This window comes from Macaca nemestrina, chromosome 13, assembly GCF_043159975.1.
Source record: "Macaca nemestrina isolate mMacNem1 chromosome 13, mMacNem.hap1, whole genome shotgun sequence".
Lineage (NCBI taxonomy): Eukaryota > Metazoa > Chordata > Mammalia > Primates > Cercopithecidae > Macaca > Macaca nemestrina.
In genome coordinates, this window is record NC_092137.1 from 56,500,961 (window position 1) to 56,516,835 (window position 15,875).

Below are 15,875 nucleotides of genomic sequence, written 5' to 3' on the forward strand. Positions count from 1 at the left end.
AGACTGAAAAATTTCACATTTGTTCTCATTGCTACATCCATTACAGTGGAATTTTAAAATGTGATTTCTTAAGATAACATTTGCTCTTGGTGAAATTTAAATCTGGAGCCAGGCTAGATTTTGTTTTTTGTGTTAGAGTTTTAAATTTTCCCCTAAGAAAATCTATTTATTAAAGTGATAAGATACTAGAGTTATTATTCCTAGAAAAATAGAAAATATATCAGTGCTTGCATTTCAAACTTATCCAGCTCTTGTTTATCTTGCCAGACCTCCAGGGATTTATATTTCAGAGTGAAAAAAATTAAATAACATTTATTTTTTATTATTAAAGTAAAAGCCAACCTGGGCTTTAACATAACTCTTAGCTTTAAATGGCTCATAATATCTTGTCATTTCTCTTTTATTCTGACATGACTGAACTGTAGAACACCCATATTGATAAAATGGAATCCCTTGATTTTAATAACAAACAATCTTTATAAGATGTTCAGTGAATTATTGGTTAAGGTCTAGAAAATTATAGAGAATATTTGTTAATCCTATTCCTACCTCAAAATGACTTTCTCTTTACTTTTTTACTGTAGGGATGATGCAGTGGCTAAAAGTGATACAGTGAAGTGTGACTGGGTAATGACTGAAATGTACACATGAAAAAGATTTGAGAATCCTGTAAATAGGGAAGCATATCATTTCAAGAATTTAGCATGGAGGCTGGTGTAGCAGCTCACGCCTACAATCCCAATGCTTTAGGAGCCTGATGTGGGAGAATTGCTTGAGGTCAGGAGTTCATGACCAGCCTGGACAACATAGCAAGACGCCATTTCTAGTAAAAAGAAAAATTAGCCAGGTATGGTGGCATGCACCTCAGTACTTGTCAATCAGGAGGCTGAACTGGGAAGATAGCTTGAGCCCAGGAGTTTGAAGTTCAGTGAGCTATGATTGTGCCACTGCACTCCAGCCTAGGTGACAGAGTGAGACCCTGTCTCTAAAAAATAAAGAAATTAAAAAAAAACTTTAGCATGGAAATAATTTTTTTCATGCCTTGGAGAGATAATATAATAGATGGAATTATAATCTGAAATATTTACTGTTTTTATTATAATATTTTTCCAATTAAGTACATATCAACAATAGATCAGAACCACCTATATTCATTGCATATATTAACTTAGAGATAACTATTAACATTTTAGTGTATTTCTTTCCTGTCATCAAAATTAGGATTATATGGCATATTTTAGAATGCTATATTTGTGTAGTAATATATCATAAACATTTAATTTTACTTTTATGTATTAATGAAATAAAATTCTATCCTATAGATGTACCATACTTTAACAAATCTTTATTACATTTATGTTACTTGCAATTATATTGCAAATGTTATGAACATTTATGCTACTTGCAATTTTCTGTTATGTCAAGTAATATTGCCTCAAACCATTTGATATACGTGATTGTACATAAATTATTTTTCTTATGATAAATTCCTAAAAGTGGAAGTCCTGGGTTAAAGGCTATAATATTTTTGTGAATCTTAATAAACATTGTTTTTCAGAAAGATGTGCTATTTTATATTCCTATCAATTTGAAAGTGCTTCTTTCTTCATACCTTTGCTAACACAGAATGTTACAATTTTTTATGCTTGTCAATTTGATAGAAAAAAAATTATGTATTATTGTTGACTATTTACAGACTTAGCTTTGGGCTTAGATCAGAACACAGTATATAGAAGGATGTCTTCCCAACCTGTCTTATTAGTCTAAAGGTTAATTTTATTTTATTTTATTTTTGAGATGGAATCTCACTCTGTCACCCAGGATGGCGTGCAGTGGCACGATCTTGGCTCACTGCAACCTCTGCCTCCTGGGTTCAAGCGATTCTCCTGTCTCAGCCTCCCAAGTAGCTGGGATTACAGATGCCTGCCAAGATGCCTGGCTAATTTTTTTTTTTTTTTGTATTTTTAGTAGAGATGGGGTCTCACCATGTTGGCCAGGCTGGTCTTGAACTCCTGACCTCAGATGATCCTCCTGCCTCGGCCTCCCAAAGTGTTGGGATTACAGGCGTGAACCACCACACCCGGTCTAAAGACTAATTTTAAACTGATGCCTTTCCATTAATCCATTCCAAATGTTTTTGGAGTGCTTCCTCAAAAAACCAAAAAATTTAGAATGTAAAATTGTGTATTTGCTAAGTTAGTAATATTCCTCAGTAGATACCACATTAGCACTATGGTCTATGCAAGGATTCTCTTGTATGTCATTATTTCCCCTTCTTTCATTCTGATTCCCACTCCTTTTCCCTTCTCTTCCCATAAGCAGCTATTTCAGTGTGTTTCACATATATATTTGAATATGCATGCTTCCTTGAACAATAGTGTTTTGTGTTTTTATCTTACATATGTCGTATTATTCACAAATCTTGTTTTATCTTAAATTTTCTACTACTAAACACTACATTTAAAAAAATTAAACTCTATTCACATTGTGAGCATGTTTAGATTTTTATTCCTAATTGCTGCAAAAAATTCTATAGTGTATGTCTGAGGTCCAAAGAAGAAGGAAAATATTTGTGCTCAGTTTTGGGAAGATTAATGATCATTTATATGTTGTTGTTTCTTGAATAAAGGATATCATGATTAGTTATATGGTTACATATGTCTACCATGGATCTATAAGCTTCTGAGAGGGATGCAAGTACTTTTAGGGAAGCTTAATTGGTAGCACTCTCTTAGGACAGCAACACTCCTGGGAGAAATAAGATTATTCTGTCTATTGTTAACATTCATTCAGTGTGGAGTGTGCAGCATGCCATTGACTTTGGGTAGGGGACAATATTGGTGTCACACACTGTAGCATGCCTCTCTCACTCTGCCATGGGGTTCTGTAGCCAGAAACATAACACCAACTCTCATATCTTGTATCTTTGACATCATGCATAATGTCCTGTGCATAGAAAGATGCACTCAAATAATATTTGCTGAAGGAATGAATGAAATCATTCTAAGATTAATCTTAGAGCAGGGTATCCAATGTTTTGGCTTCCCTGGGTCACATTGGAAGAAGAATTGTCTTGGGCCATGCATAAAATACACTAATGATAGCTGCTGAGCTAAAAAAAAAAAAAAAAAAAAGCAAAAAACTCAAAATGTTTTAGGAAAGTTTATAAAATTGTTTTGGGCCTACGAAGAACTTAAACAAATTTACGAGAAAAAAACAACCCCATCAAAAAGTGGGCAAAGGATATACGAACAGGCACTTCTCAGAAGAAGACATCTATGCAGCCAACAGACACATGAAAAAATGCTCATCATCACTGGTCTTCAGAGAAATGCAAATCAAAACCACAATAAGATACCATCTAGCGCCAGCAAGAATGGCAATCATTAAAAAGTCAGGAAACAACATATGCTGGAAAGGATGTGGAGAAATAGGAATGCTTTTACACTGTTGGTGGGAGTGTAAATTGGTTCAACCATTTTGTGGAAGACAGTGTGGCAGTTCCTCAAGGATCTAGAACTAGAATTACCATTTGACTCAGCAATCCCATTACTGAGTATATATTCAAAGGATTATAAATCATGCTACTATAAAGACACATGCACATGTATGTTTATTGCAGCAATATTCACAATAGCCAAGACTTGGAGCCAACCCAAATGTCCATCAATGATAGACTGGATAAAAAAATGTGGCACATATATACCATTGAATACTATGCAGCCATAAAAAAGGATGAGCTCATGTCCTTTGGAGGGACATGGATGTAGCTGGAAACCATCATTCTCAGCCAACTATCACAAGGACAGAAAACCAAACACCACATGTTCTCACTCATAGGTGGGAATTGAACAATCAGTTCACTTGGACACAGGGCGGGCAACATCACACACCGGGGCCTGTCGGGGGGTGGGGAGCTGGGGGAGGGATAGAATTAGGAGAAATACCTAATGTAAATGATGAGTTGATGGGTGCAGCAAACCAACATGGCACGTGTATACCTATGTATCAAACCTGCATGTTGTGCACATATACCCTAGAACTTAAAGTTTAATAAAATAAATAAATACATAAATAAATGTAATCACAAAAAAATGGTTTTGGACCATATTCAAAGCCATCCTGGGCTGCGTGTGGCCCATGGGCCATGGGTTGGACAAGCATGTTTTAGAGCAGTAAGATAGGATGATAGAGATTCCAGTTACCCAAGAAGTAAAGGATTTCAGAAGAAACAGCTGTTCATGGTACACAATTCATTCATGTTTGCTTCTCCTTTCCTTCCTGAACACTTGGAATACTATACTTGCTAGCTCTTTTGCAATTATGTGAAACTGACTAGTTGAAGCCAATGAAATAGGCATGGAACTGACATGTGTCATTTTCATGTCCAGGCATTTAAGAGCTAGTGTGCCACCTCCAAGCTCTGTTTCCCCTTTCTCTGGCTAGGAGGTCACATGTTCCAGATTGTGCAGCTACAGGATGGCAGAACCTTAGACAGATTTCCACCCTGGGACTATTGGGAGGAACCACCCCTCTCCCTTTCTCTGCCAATCTGTATTGGGAAAAGGTTTGGAAGTACTGGCGAGGGTATTATATTTCAAGAAACGTGACCAAGAAAGCCTTTAGGGAGATGTTTGAGACCTTAAAAGCTGAAGGAAGTGATGAGGTAAGATACCTGGGGCAGGAGTATTCTAAGCAGAGGAAGCAGTAAGTACTGTCCCATCAGTAAGACCTGAGGAAGGACTAAGCTTGTTATGTCAAAAGAGACAAAGTCAATGTGTTTGAGGCAGAGTGAACAAGGGCAAAGGTAATAGAGATAAGGTCAGGCAGGTACTGGGGTATGGGAGAAGAGGTAGTGCAAAGCCTTTTAGGACATTATGTGAACTTTAGCTTTCATTCTGAGTGAGATGGAGGACATTGTTGAGTTTTGCATATTGGAATGATATAATCTCATTTATATTTTACCTATGCTGAGAACAGGCTGGCGGGTGGCAAAGAAGCAGGGTGTGTAGCTAGAAGGCTACAATAATCAGGAAAAAACTGTGGTGGCTTGCATAGGGTGATACCAGTAGAAAGGGTATGAAGCAATCAAAACCTGGATGTATTATGAAGGTAGAGACAATAGAATTACAGATGACATGATGAAGGGTATAAGAGAAAGAGTCAAGGGTGACTTCGTGGTGTTCGGTCCATGCAACAGGGAGAATGTAGTTGATATTTGCTGAGATGGAAAGACAGCAGGGAGAACAAGTTTGGGAGACTATTTAGGAGCCTAGGTTTGGGTGGGTTAGGTTTGAGATACACACTGGACATGCAAATGTGTTGATGAAGGGGGATTATGCTTAGGTTACCTTGGCAAGGAAACTGGATTGGTGAGAATAATGGGTAATGGCATGCCTTATTTGGATACTGAGGTCCAGGTTCTCTAATACTAAGGGTATTTGGGGGTCTTGTCCACAATTTCTGTTGGACAAGCTGGCCTGAAATTCGGTTTCCCAATCACTATGGTTAGGCTGAGTTTCTACAAGGCTAGCTGTTGATTTGGCAGGAAGAACATCTGCCTATGACAGCTATCCTATCCATTTGGCAGTCAAAAGGCCAGAATTCCACACTCTTTGTGTGAAAAATCACCTAACACTACTAATCTCAAAGCTTCTGCCTTCTTGGGTCTGTGATTCATTTCCAGGTTTTCAGATCTCAGGGATGAGCATTGAAAATATATATTTTAAGGCAAGGAAATTTATGCTTATTTTTCTAGCATAAAAAATTGCATTTCCACATCAGAGTCATGTTTGGTTTCTAAACCTGTTACCATAGCAGGAACTCTATTCCCCCAGACTTTCCTGGCTGCATTGTTTATATTTCTTGGCCAACAATATCTGAGCCTTTTTTTTTTTTACCCACTTGGAACTGCCATTTATTCCAACCCTTCACTTTGTGAAACATTTGTACATTGTACATGTGAAACTTATATGGGAAATTTTATATGCCTCCCCTCCACCTCTCCTTTTTTTTTTTTTTTTTTTGGAGAAATAATAAAAGTAGGTTTTGTTTGTTTGCTTTCTGATGCCAGACCTATACCACTCATGTCCAGGCACTGCACATTCCTCTCCTAATTGTTGAACTTGAGAGCACCCTGTCTGTGGCTGGTAAACAGTGATTCATTCTGTGTGCTACACTTCTGCACAAGTGTCATTTCTGGGATGCAGTGCACACTGAATGCTTTCTCAGTTGTTATTTCTGTTTATCTCCCTGTTCATTTACATCATTCCTTGCATTGTGGACTCAGTTTGTCTTTTCCCTGTTTTTCCTTTTTGATTGTATTTGTTCTCTTATTCCTCATTCAGGGGAAATTGAATGTGTTGCACAGACCCACTGGTCCAGGGAAATCTGTGCTGCTTCCACTGAAAGGAATGGTTCAGTATTATACCCCTTACCTATGTAAGTCCCTTAAATCAGATGCTTGTCTGAGGAGCCACAGGTAAAAATTTAAAAGGTAGCTGCATTCTAACAATTTGTAAAGTGAAATAACATTTGTTGGGAGTAGCTCTAGGTAGTATATGGAGGCCAAAACCATGATCAGTCCGGAATCTCTGATGGGACTGAAGGAGGATACAATGAATTGAATGAGCCACAAAGGCTGGGCTCTAAGGTACCTGATTCTAGAGAGGAGAGGAAGCCATTTTTTAGAGCAATGTAGATAGTAGGCAGGGCCACTGTTTGTGATTGCGTAGATTGAGCTCTACTCTAGGGTATCTAGCCTAGGGGCAGGTGGGGGCTGGAGTACAGCTGTGGCTCTCCATGCATCCTATTTATGATGGTTAATTTTATGTGTTAACTTGACTGGGTTACAGTAAATGCCCAGATACTTGGTTAAATATTATTCTGGGTGTGTCTGTGAGGGTGTTTCTGAATAAGATTAACATTTGAAGGTTGAGTAAAGCAGGTTGTCCTCCTTAAAATGGGTATGCCTCATCCAATCCATTGAAGACCTGACTAGAACAAAAAAAGGCAGAGGAAGGGAGAATTTGTGGTCTGAGTGTCCCCAAATTGGGACACTGGTCTTCTGCTTTTGTATTTGCACTGGAACTTACACCATTGACTCTTCTGGTTCTCAGGTCTTAAGATTCTGACTAGAATTATACGCTTGACTTTCTTGATCTTCAGCTTGCTGACCGCAAATTGTGGGTCTTCTCAGCCTCTGTAATTGCATGAGTCAATTCCTTATAATACATCTCTCTCCCTGTTTCTCTGTCTGTCTGTCTCTCCCTCTCTCTCCATGTGTGTGTCCTATTGCTTGTGTTTCTCAGGAGAACCCAGACTAATACACTACTTGAGACACCACCTGAGGAAGGGGTGCTTTTTGCCAATTCACACAAAGCTTCCTTATGGACTACCTACGCCTGTAGTAGTAATTGGGGAGTTTGGTGTGCAGAGATGGGGAAGGGGGCCAATGACTACACCTTAAAATATTATGTCCCTCTTTACTCTCATGTAGTGTAGGGTTTGGCTGTGGTTTAAAGTTCTAGGTCTTAGCATGAGTCATGTAAAATGGGTGGTTCTTGGAACTCCAGAGTAATAGAAGCAATTAAGGGTTTTAGTCCCTCTGTTAGATTAGTAGTGAATCCTTGGAATACCTTTGCTGGTTGGAGAAAGACATAGTAAAATAGGGATGAGTGACATCCATAAAGAAATACTCACACATTGCATTTTGGTGTGGCAATTTGTACTTTTCAAAATGTGTTCCTTTTACTGTTTTGATACAGAGTTATGACTGACACTTATTTTCTTTTTTTTTTTTTTTTTTTTTGAGACGGAGTCTCGCTCTGTCGCCCAGCCCAGGCTGGAGTGCAGTGGCGCGATCTCGGCTCACTGCAAGCTCTGCCTCCCGGGTTCACGCCATTCTCCTGCCTCAGCCTCCCGAGTAGCTGGGACTACAGGCGCCCACAACCGCGCCCGGCTAATTTTTTGTAATTTTTAGTAGAGACGGGGTTTCACCGTGGTCTCGATCTCCTGACCTTGTGATCCGCCCTCCTCGGCCTCCCAAAGTGCTGGGATTACAGGCGTGAGCCACCGCGCCCGGCCTGACACTTATTTTCATTCTCGTTTTAAAGGTGTGAAAACAGAGCTGCAGAGGTGACACTTGGATGTCCCCCTGGCCAGGTGGTGACTAGAGGTCAGATCTCTTCTCTAGTTGAGTGGTTGTCCAGGTTCCTGGGCTCTTTCCACCCTGACCTACAGGCCTGACAGAGCCATCAAAACATGCGAGCCCTCTTTCTAAACATCTCACTTCTTGGAAAAAACAGAATGGTAAGCTCTGGAGCATACTTTCTTACAGAAGAAGCACTGGAGATCCTGGCTGGTATAGATTTTAATTTTTTTTTCCTGAGAAAATGGGCATGTAATTATATATTTTAACCATGTGTTTTACTCTCCCTGTCCAAGGTCTTTTCTAATTGCTGTAACGGCAAGAATCCACACATTAAAAATGTACACACACATATCTCTGGATAAACATAGGCACACTAATAACTATGAACACATATGGACCATTTTGTTCATCAGTTTTCTTAAAAAACACTCAAACTGCACAAACTCAGGGCACTGTGATATCAAACAGATTCCTGCAATAGAGGCTAAATGTGAGGTAACGTTTTCAGTAAATGACATACGGCCCCTTGCTAAGAATTATCATTGACATTCATCCACAACGGGTGGTGAAGGAGCAGCAGTGATATTACGAGGTGCTAGAGAATTCCTTTTGCCCTAGGGAGAAGATGAAAGTCAATGAACCAGAGAACCAATGATTTGTTTCTGTTTTGCTTTCAGCTGCTATCCAAATTGGTTTCACAATTTCTTGCACTTTTACATAACGCAGATTAAAGTAACACAGCCACACTTCCAACTCCGGAAATACCACCTCTGAGGAATGGTAAATTATACTTATGAGCATTAATAACAGGATCCTAAACCATCTTCTAAAGTTTTGTGATTCACCCACCATCTTAGGAAGGTTGGCTGAAGTTCTAGGCAAAGAATGTTTAAGAGAAAATGGCAGAAGCGGATCTCAGTCAACTCTTCAGGTTTATCTTTACTTGACCTGTCACTGCTTCCCAACTTTCCAGTTCTAGTTCACAGGGCTGCACTCTGTGAGAACCAGAAGTTTAATGAACACTCCCTTGCTCCGATGAGCTTATACTCTCCTTGAGGAGCTGAGATGCTTGCCAATGACAAGAGTGCTTTGTTTCCCCAGTCAAATTATCCTTGCATGTGATTGAGGTTTGGACAAGTTCATAGTAGAATTTCCCCCAAGCTAAGAAATTTCCTAAATTTTAAGGAATTTTTCTCTAGTTCGCCAAGTCTCCATGGTACTGGCTTAGGTCAGCGCTTGCTAAACTCTGATGTGCTTACAAATCATCTGGAGATCTTGTCAAAAGGCAGATTCCATTCAGTAGTTCCAGGGTGGGGACAGACACTCTGAATTTATAACATGTCTTTAGTGAAGCTGATGCTGCCAGTCCACGGAACACAGGCTGCATAGTTAGGACCCAGAGTAAAGATCGCTTCTCAGGTACTCCATTTCTTTCCTGCTCTTTTATTTGATGCCACCTCCATGTGGCTAGGGTCCCTGCTCCCTACTGTTGCCATTTCTAGCTTCATTCTCCAACTATTGCTAAAACAGGTTTTAAAGTTGGTTTCCTCTCACTCAAGCCTGTGTCAAGTTCATTTAGCCAACCTTAGGTGGTCTAGCTTCTGAGAGAATGAGTTCTTTTGTAACCTTCTAGAGGATGTGTGTTGCTTTTAGGTTCTAAGGAACTTAGAATGAGTCTTCTAGAAAGCTGAAGTCCTTGGCTGCCCTGAATATTCCCCCCCAAAGATTGTGGTGGCCTTTGTCTCTCCTTCCTTGGGAATGTTTACTCACCGTGTATAGGAGATAACAGTAGCCCTAACATCTCATTCATAGATTCTGATGGGTAGACAAATGGCATAAATGCAAACAGGATTCATAGGATACTCCTAGGGACCCCAAAGACCCAGAAATTAATGTGTGAATTATTGTTGCTGCCATGACTCCCACTGCAAAGAGAACAAATAAAGATTGTGTGAGGGAGGCAGGTACAGGGGTCCCACATGTTCTACTGACTGCATCAGAAATAGCCTTCAGTTACACATTTCCAGGGTCTCACTCCTGACCAATGGAATCAGAGTTCCTGAGGGGAATTTGTACTGGGATAAAGCACAGCATGGCCAGGAGCTCAGTAGGTGCTGATTAGCAAATACTTAAAACCTGCAATCCATCTATTCAATAAGAGTTACTGGGGACCTAGTACAGGTCAGGCATAACACCAACACAGCTCTTCCCCTCATGCCTTCCACAGCTGAAAGTAGAATATGAACAAACAAAATAGAAAATAACTGCAAATCATAAGTGGCATGAAGGAAACAGACAAGGTGATGAACTCAAGATGAAGCAGGTACTGTAGGTAAGTCGGTCAGTGATAGTATATCTGGGGCAATGCCCTTGTGACTGAGATGTGAAGGTGTAGGAATTATCCAGCAGCATAGCAGTGCTTAGGCACAGAGCATCGTACGTGAACATCCCCAAGTGGGAAAGAGCATGTTTTGGGAACTTCTGTAGATGCGACCAGAGAAACAGGAATCAAGTTATGACTCCCTTATATGAAAATTATCCTCCAATCAGGACTTCTTTCCCGGGTGACAAAAACACAGGGACTCCTTTTCTGTCACCGTCAGAACCTGTTCTTATTCTTGGCTTGCTCCACTCTGAATGGCTAAAACTTGGATCTCACTGCATATGCCACTGTGGACCCCGTTTGCCACTCCTTGAAGGCTGCCATGGAGGTCAGGGTCCTGAGAGCCACCTATAGTCCTCAAAGCACTCCTGCCTTTTCTGATGAAGGTGATCATCAGGATGCCACTCAACGTTAGCTGCATCTCTCTGGCCTGAGCCTCAGATTCCTATTCCGCAAAATGGAATAATAATGTCTGTTCCATAGATGGTTCCAAAAGATGATGTGCCTCATCCATGATAGTTCTTGTCCAGTCACAATACGGCCATGGCCCCTTGGAAGGTTTCCTTCTGAAAGGCAATGAATGTACCTCAACTTTTGGGTTATCATTTATAACTTCTGATTATATGGGGGGCATTTGAAGCAAATGCCCTAGGGGTGATACTGATTGTGTCAGGGCCTGAACTGTTTGAGAAATAGGCAAGAGCAGACTCCCTAATCAAACTTGCACATCCTCAAGGCAGCTGATTTCTGTGTTAGGAGAAAAGCAATCTTTTTGAGCAAATGTGTGAAGAGGCATTTTCACTTCTGAGGCTCTTCATTAAGTCTATTTCAGGAATCTTAGCAAAGGAACTGAAAAACTCCAGATCCTATGGGGGTGGGATTGCCCTGGGACAAGCAGAAGCTGGCCAGGTCTGCCAAGAGTTTGCCTTGCAAGCCAGACCTGTTAGGCAGCCCCTGCTTTTCAGCATTTTCTTCCCTTCGATATTCTTGGAGTTATGGCTTCTCAAAAACACAAGCGACCAGGCGACCAGGCAATGGCTGTGTGGGTTGTTTGTGATCTGCAGGTCTTCCATATGGAGATCTCTTCAGGAAGCAGCCTTTCCTTTGTGCTTTCCCTGTGTGCACACAAGAATACGGGCACCCCAGAGACTGAGTCTCAGATCCATCTGAACAACCTTTACTGTGCTCCTATGGTAAACACTTTAGTTCCCAGGTGCATGCAGCAGAGAATTCATTCATGAATAAGACAGATCCCTGCCCTCTAAAAAGAAAATCAATAAGTATCCACCAGGTATAAAGTAAGAAAGACTGTGATAACTATACTAATACAGATAAAAACATAGTGCTTTGTTATAAATGGTGCTATATTAGTTTATTATTATGGTCACAAGCTTTGTGGCTTAAAACAACAGAAATTTGTTCTCTCATATGTAGCCTAAAGTCTGAAATGAGTCTTATGAGGCAACAATCAGGGTGTCAGAAGGGCTAGGTTTTCTCTGGAGGCTCCAGGGAGAGTCCATTCCTTGACTCTTCCAGTATCTAGTGGCAGCTAGCATTCCCTGACTTGCAGCCACATCTCTCCAATCATAGACTCTGTGGTTCTTGGCTTCTCTTCTTCTTTGTGAAATCTCCTGCTTATAAAGAAATATGCAATTGCATTTTGGGCCCACCTGGATAAGGAAACATGCAATTGCATTTTGAGCCTATCTGGATAAGCTAAGGGAATCTTACCATTTTAAGATACTTAAAGTAATCACACCTACTAAGTCCTTTTTTGCTATACATGATAACAACCACAGGTTCTAAGGATGAGTTGGTGGTGGATACCTTTTGGATGGAGGGCATTATTCAGTCCACTACAGGTGCCACCCTCATTTTGCCACTTACCCCCCAAATAGTCTCCAGCTGTGCTGGCCAATATGGCAGCCACTAGTCACATGTAGCTACTGAGCACTTGAAAGGTGTCTGGTCTGAATTGAGATGTGTTGTAAGTGCAAGCTACACACTCCATTTTGAAGTGTTAATAAAAAAGTATAAATTTCTCGATAATGTGTATGTTGATTACATGTTGAAATAACATTTTAGATATGTTAGGTTAAATAAAATATATTATTAAAATTAGTATCACTTTTTTTTTACTTTTTAAATGCAACTACTAGACAATCTAAAATTACATGCGTGGCTTGCATTTGTGACTTGTATTATATTTCTACAGGGTGGTGTTCTATACTATCCACAACAGTAATTCTCAAATTGCTGCAATTAGAATCACATGGAGAGTTTTGAAATACCTAGTGTCCAGACTGTACCCCAGACAAACTAAATCTAGTGAGGGGGTCTCTGAAACTCCCCAGGTAATTCCAATATGCAGCCAAGATTGACAGTTCATACAGTAGAGACCTGGAGGAAGGTTAATAGTAGTGATAGCATTACTGGTCCAGGGATTATTACACAGGGATATGCCAATTTTCTTTACAAACAACAAAAGATAGAGGCTCCTAAAGTACCCTCTGCTTTAGGCTTTTCTCTCATGCTTCAACCTACCCACAGAGTGTAGCTGTGATTCTAGGGTTGGGGAGGGGGCAGAACAGCTGTTTCCATGAGGCAAAAAACACCTGACATCTTAACAATCTGAGAGGCAGGCTGGCTGGACCTCTCTTCTTTGGGTACTCCTGGTGGTTAGATAAACCTTTCCCTGGCCATTTCTGCCATAGTACCTGGGGGAACAAAATAGGATAAAGGGCAGCAAGCTCCTAAATGTTCAGTTTGTAGGGCTGGATAAGGCAAAGCACTTTGGGAGTAGGTCACAGTGTAAGCATCTTTGGGGGCATCCATCAATAACATCACCACTGGAGGTTTCTGTTTTTTTGGGGGCATTCTCAGCTACTTACTAGTTCCACACAATGGCTGTGTTCTCTGGATCTCAACTCAGAATTAGGTAACAAAGCTAAAATCGAATGTACTTCTATTGAGTTTTGAGGTATTGCCTGGGAAATTGGTTCTTGATGGAGCAAGATAGGGCGTTTCAGTGGCTGGCTGTGTTATTTGATGCAACACAGAAAAATGAGATAAACCTCAGCCTTGTTCGTATATATGATTACTTATGGCTGGCATCAACAGCAAATAAACTCATTGCCTGAAGTGCATTTTTGCAGAGAAGCTAACTTGTTAAAGCATCATATTATCCTACACTTAAACAATTTTGAAATATTAAAAAAAATTCTGAACTACATATCACTCTTCTAACTTCCAAAATAGCATATACTAAACAGTAATTATATTTTCAAAAGGAAGAGGTCTTTTGTGTGTGTTTGGATGGCGACCCAACCTAAACAAGGATATTTTAAAAAACCGGAATGAAGGCCCTTGGAAAACTTGTTCTCTTCTCCCTTCTTTCTTTCCTCCTTCCCTCCTGTATTTATTGAATATTAACTCTGTGTTAGGAAATAGACTTTGTCTCCAGGGAGCTTAGGAGCTAAAAGAGGAAAAAGACATGGTCTTAGTCCATTTGTTCTGCTAAAGGTAAATACCTTAGACTGGATACTTTATAAATATTAGAAATGTATGTCTCATATTTCTGGGGGCTGGGAAGTCCAAGATCAAGAGTCCAGCAGATTCAGTGTCTGGCGAAGGCTCACTCTCTGCTTCACAGATGGCGCCTCTTACTGTGTCCTCACATGGTGGAAAGGCAAAAGGGGCAAAAAGGGACAAATGCTGTGTCCCCATCTGGTAGAAGAGAAGGGTGGGCAAAAAGGGACAAACTTGCTCTCTCAAGTCCTTTTATAAGGGCACTAATCCCATCCATGAGGTCAGAGCCCTCATAGCCTAATCACCTTCCCAAGGCCCCCTCTTAATGCCATCCCCTTAAGGTTTAAGTTTCAACATATGAATCTTGGAGGGACACATGTTCAAGCCAAAGCAGACACCAAAGTAAACGAGAGACAGAAAACATTATAGGGTCTATAATTGAAGACGAGACTCTTCTCCCCCTCCCCCTCTCCCTTCCTCTCTTTTCTGCCTTACTAAAAATGCCAGCAGTGACTTGCAAAGATACACACACATAGGGTTAAAAAGAAGAAATTGTGAGGGAGAAATTTGAAAGTGAGAAAATGATGGAAGTCAGGTTAGTTGACAAATTACATTCATTAAATTTTCTCTAAATTACTGAAGGTGGGCCACAAATTTAGATCTAACTTCCTAGAAGCCAGCGCAAAGAGGAATACATAACCAACTGCAAAACTCAGTGTCCATAGGATTAAAACTATGGACCACGGGTATTAGGTGCAGTCTTTATAAGGCATTATGGGGTGTCATAAGCAATGTCCTCAGTAACATCCCTAATGGCACCAAGGAGTTCTGTAGAGCATGACAAAAATCTGTACGGTTTGGAGAAAGCAGAAAACAGATAATATTAAATCCTGGCTGGAGTTAAACCCTTTTGTTGGGATTGGACTGGATTAGTCTGAGCCTCTGCTTATATTTTCCTACAATTCAGCATTCTATTTTAGGTACTGCACTAGAGGTATGCACTGGAGGTTATGGGAGTGGAGAGGGACACTCACCTTTGCCTCTGCCAGGGAAATGTGGGCTGATGCCAGCAATCTGGAGTAGATGATGCCTTTTGAAGGATCTGGTCAGAAGTTATTCAGAAGGAAAAGGCAAGGAAGGCACTCTATGCATGAGAAAAGAGCATCAGTGTGGCACAGAGGTACACTGAATGCTGACAGGGAGCTACAGGCAGTTTGGAACTGAAAAAGTATGAAATATGAGGCAAAGTATGGTAGAAGGTGGAGCTGAAAAAGTAGGTAAGCGTCAGACTGTGTCCATCTTATATGCTCTGCTAAGAAATGTAGCTTCACTCCAGAGAAAGGTACTGAGATGCCCCAAAGGGATTTAGGCAAGGGATTGTATATGCTAACTATTGCATTAATAATGCTGCACAATAAATCTCCCCAGAAGTAAGCAGCTTAAACAATAGTCTTGTTTTCTCACATGCAGATCTGTGAGTCTGTGAGCATGGCTCTGCTTCACGCCACAGGTCTTCAGGTTGGCTGGTGTGGCTGAGTGTATGGCTCAGACTGAAGGAATGGCAGCTACCCAAGGTTAGCTCTTCTCCTGGTGAAGTGTGGAAAGTACAGATGGGTGAGTGGGCAGACAGATGCCTTTTGAGACCTCTTCAGAGAAGGGGTACATCATCAGGTGCACACACATGTGTTAGTACAGCAAGTCATATGCTTGCAATACGATTCCCAATCCCAGTGAGGAGGGGAGAAAAACTGTTCTCTGTAGCGGAGGACTACAATGCCACATGGTGGAGGGGGATGTTAATTATTATTATTA

At 40.6% G+C, this 15,875-nt stretch overlaps 1 pseudogene; it reads right to left on the reverse strand.

The window, feature by feature from the left end:
• Positions 1-11,414: 11,414 nt before the first annotated feature.
• On the reverse strand, positions 11,415-15,502 carry LOC105465067 (uncharacterized; annotated as a pseudogene).
• Between the last annotated feature and the right edge of the window lie 373 nt (positions 15,503-15,875).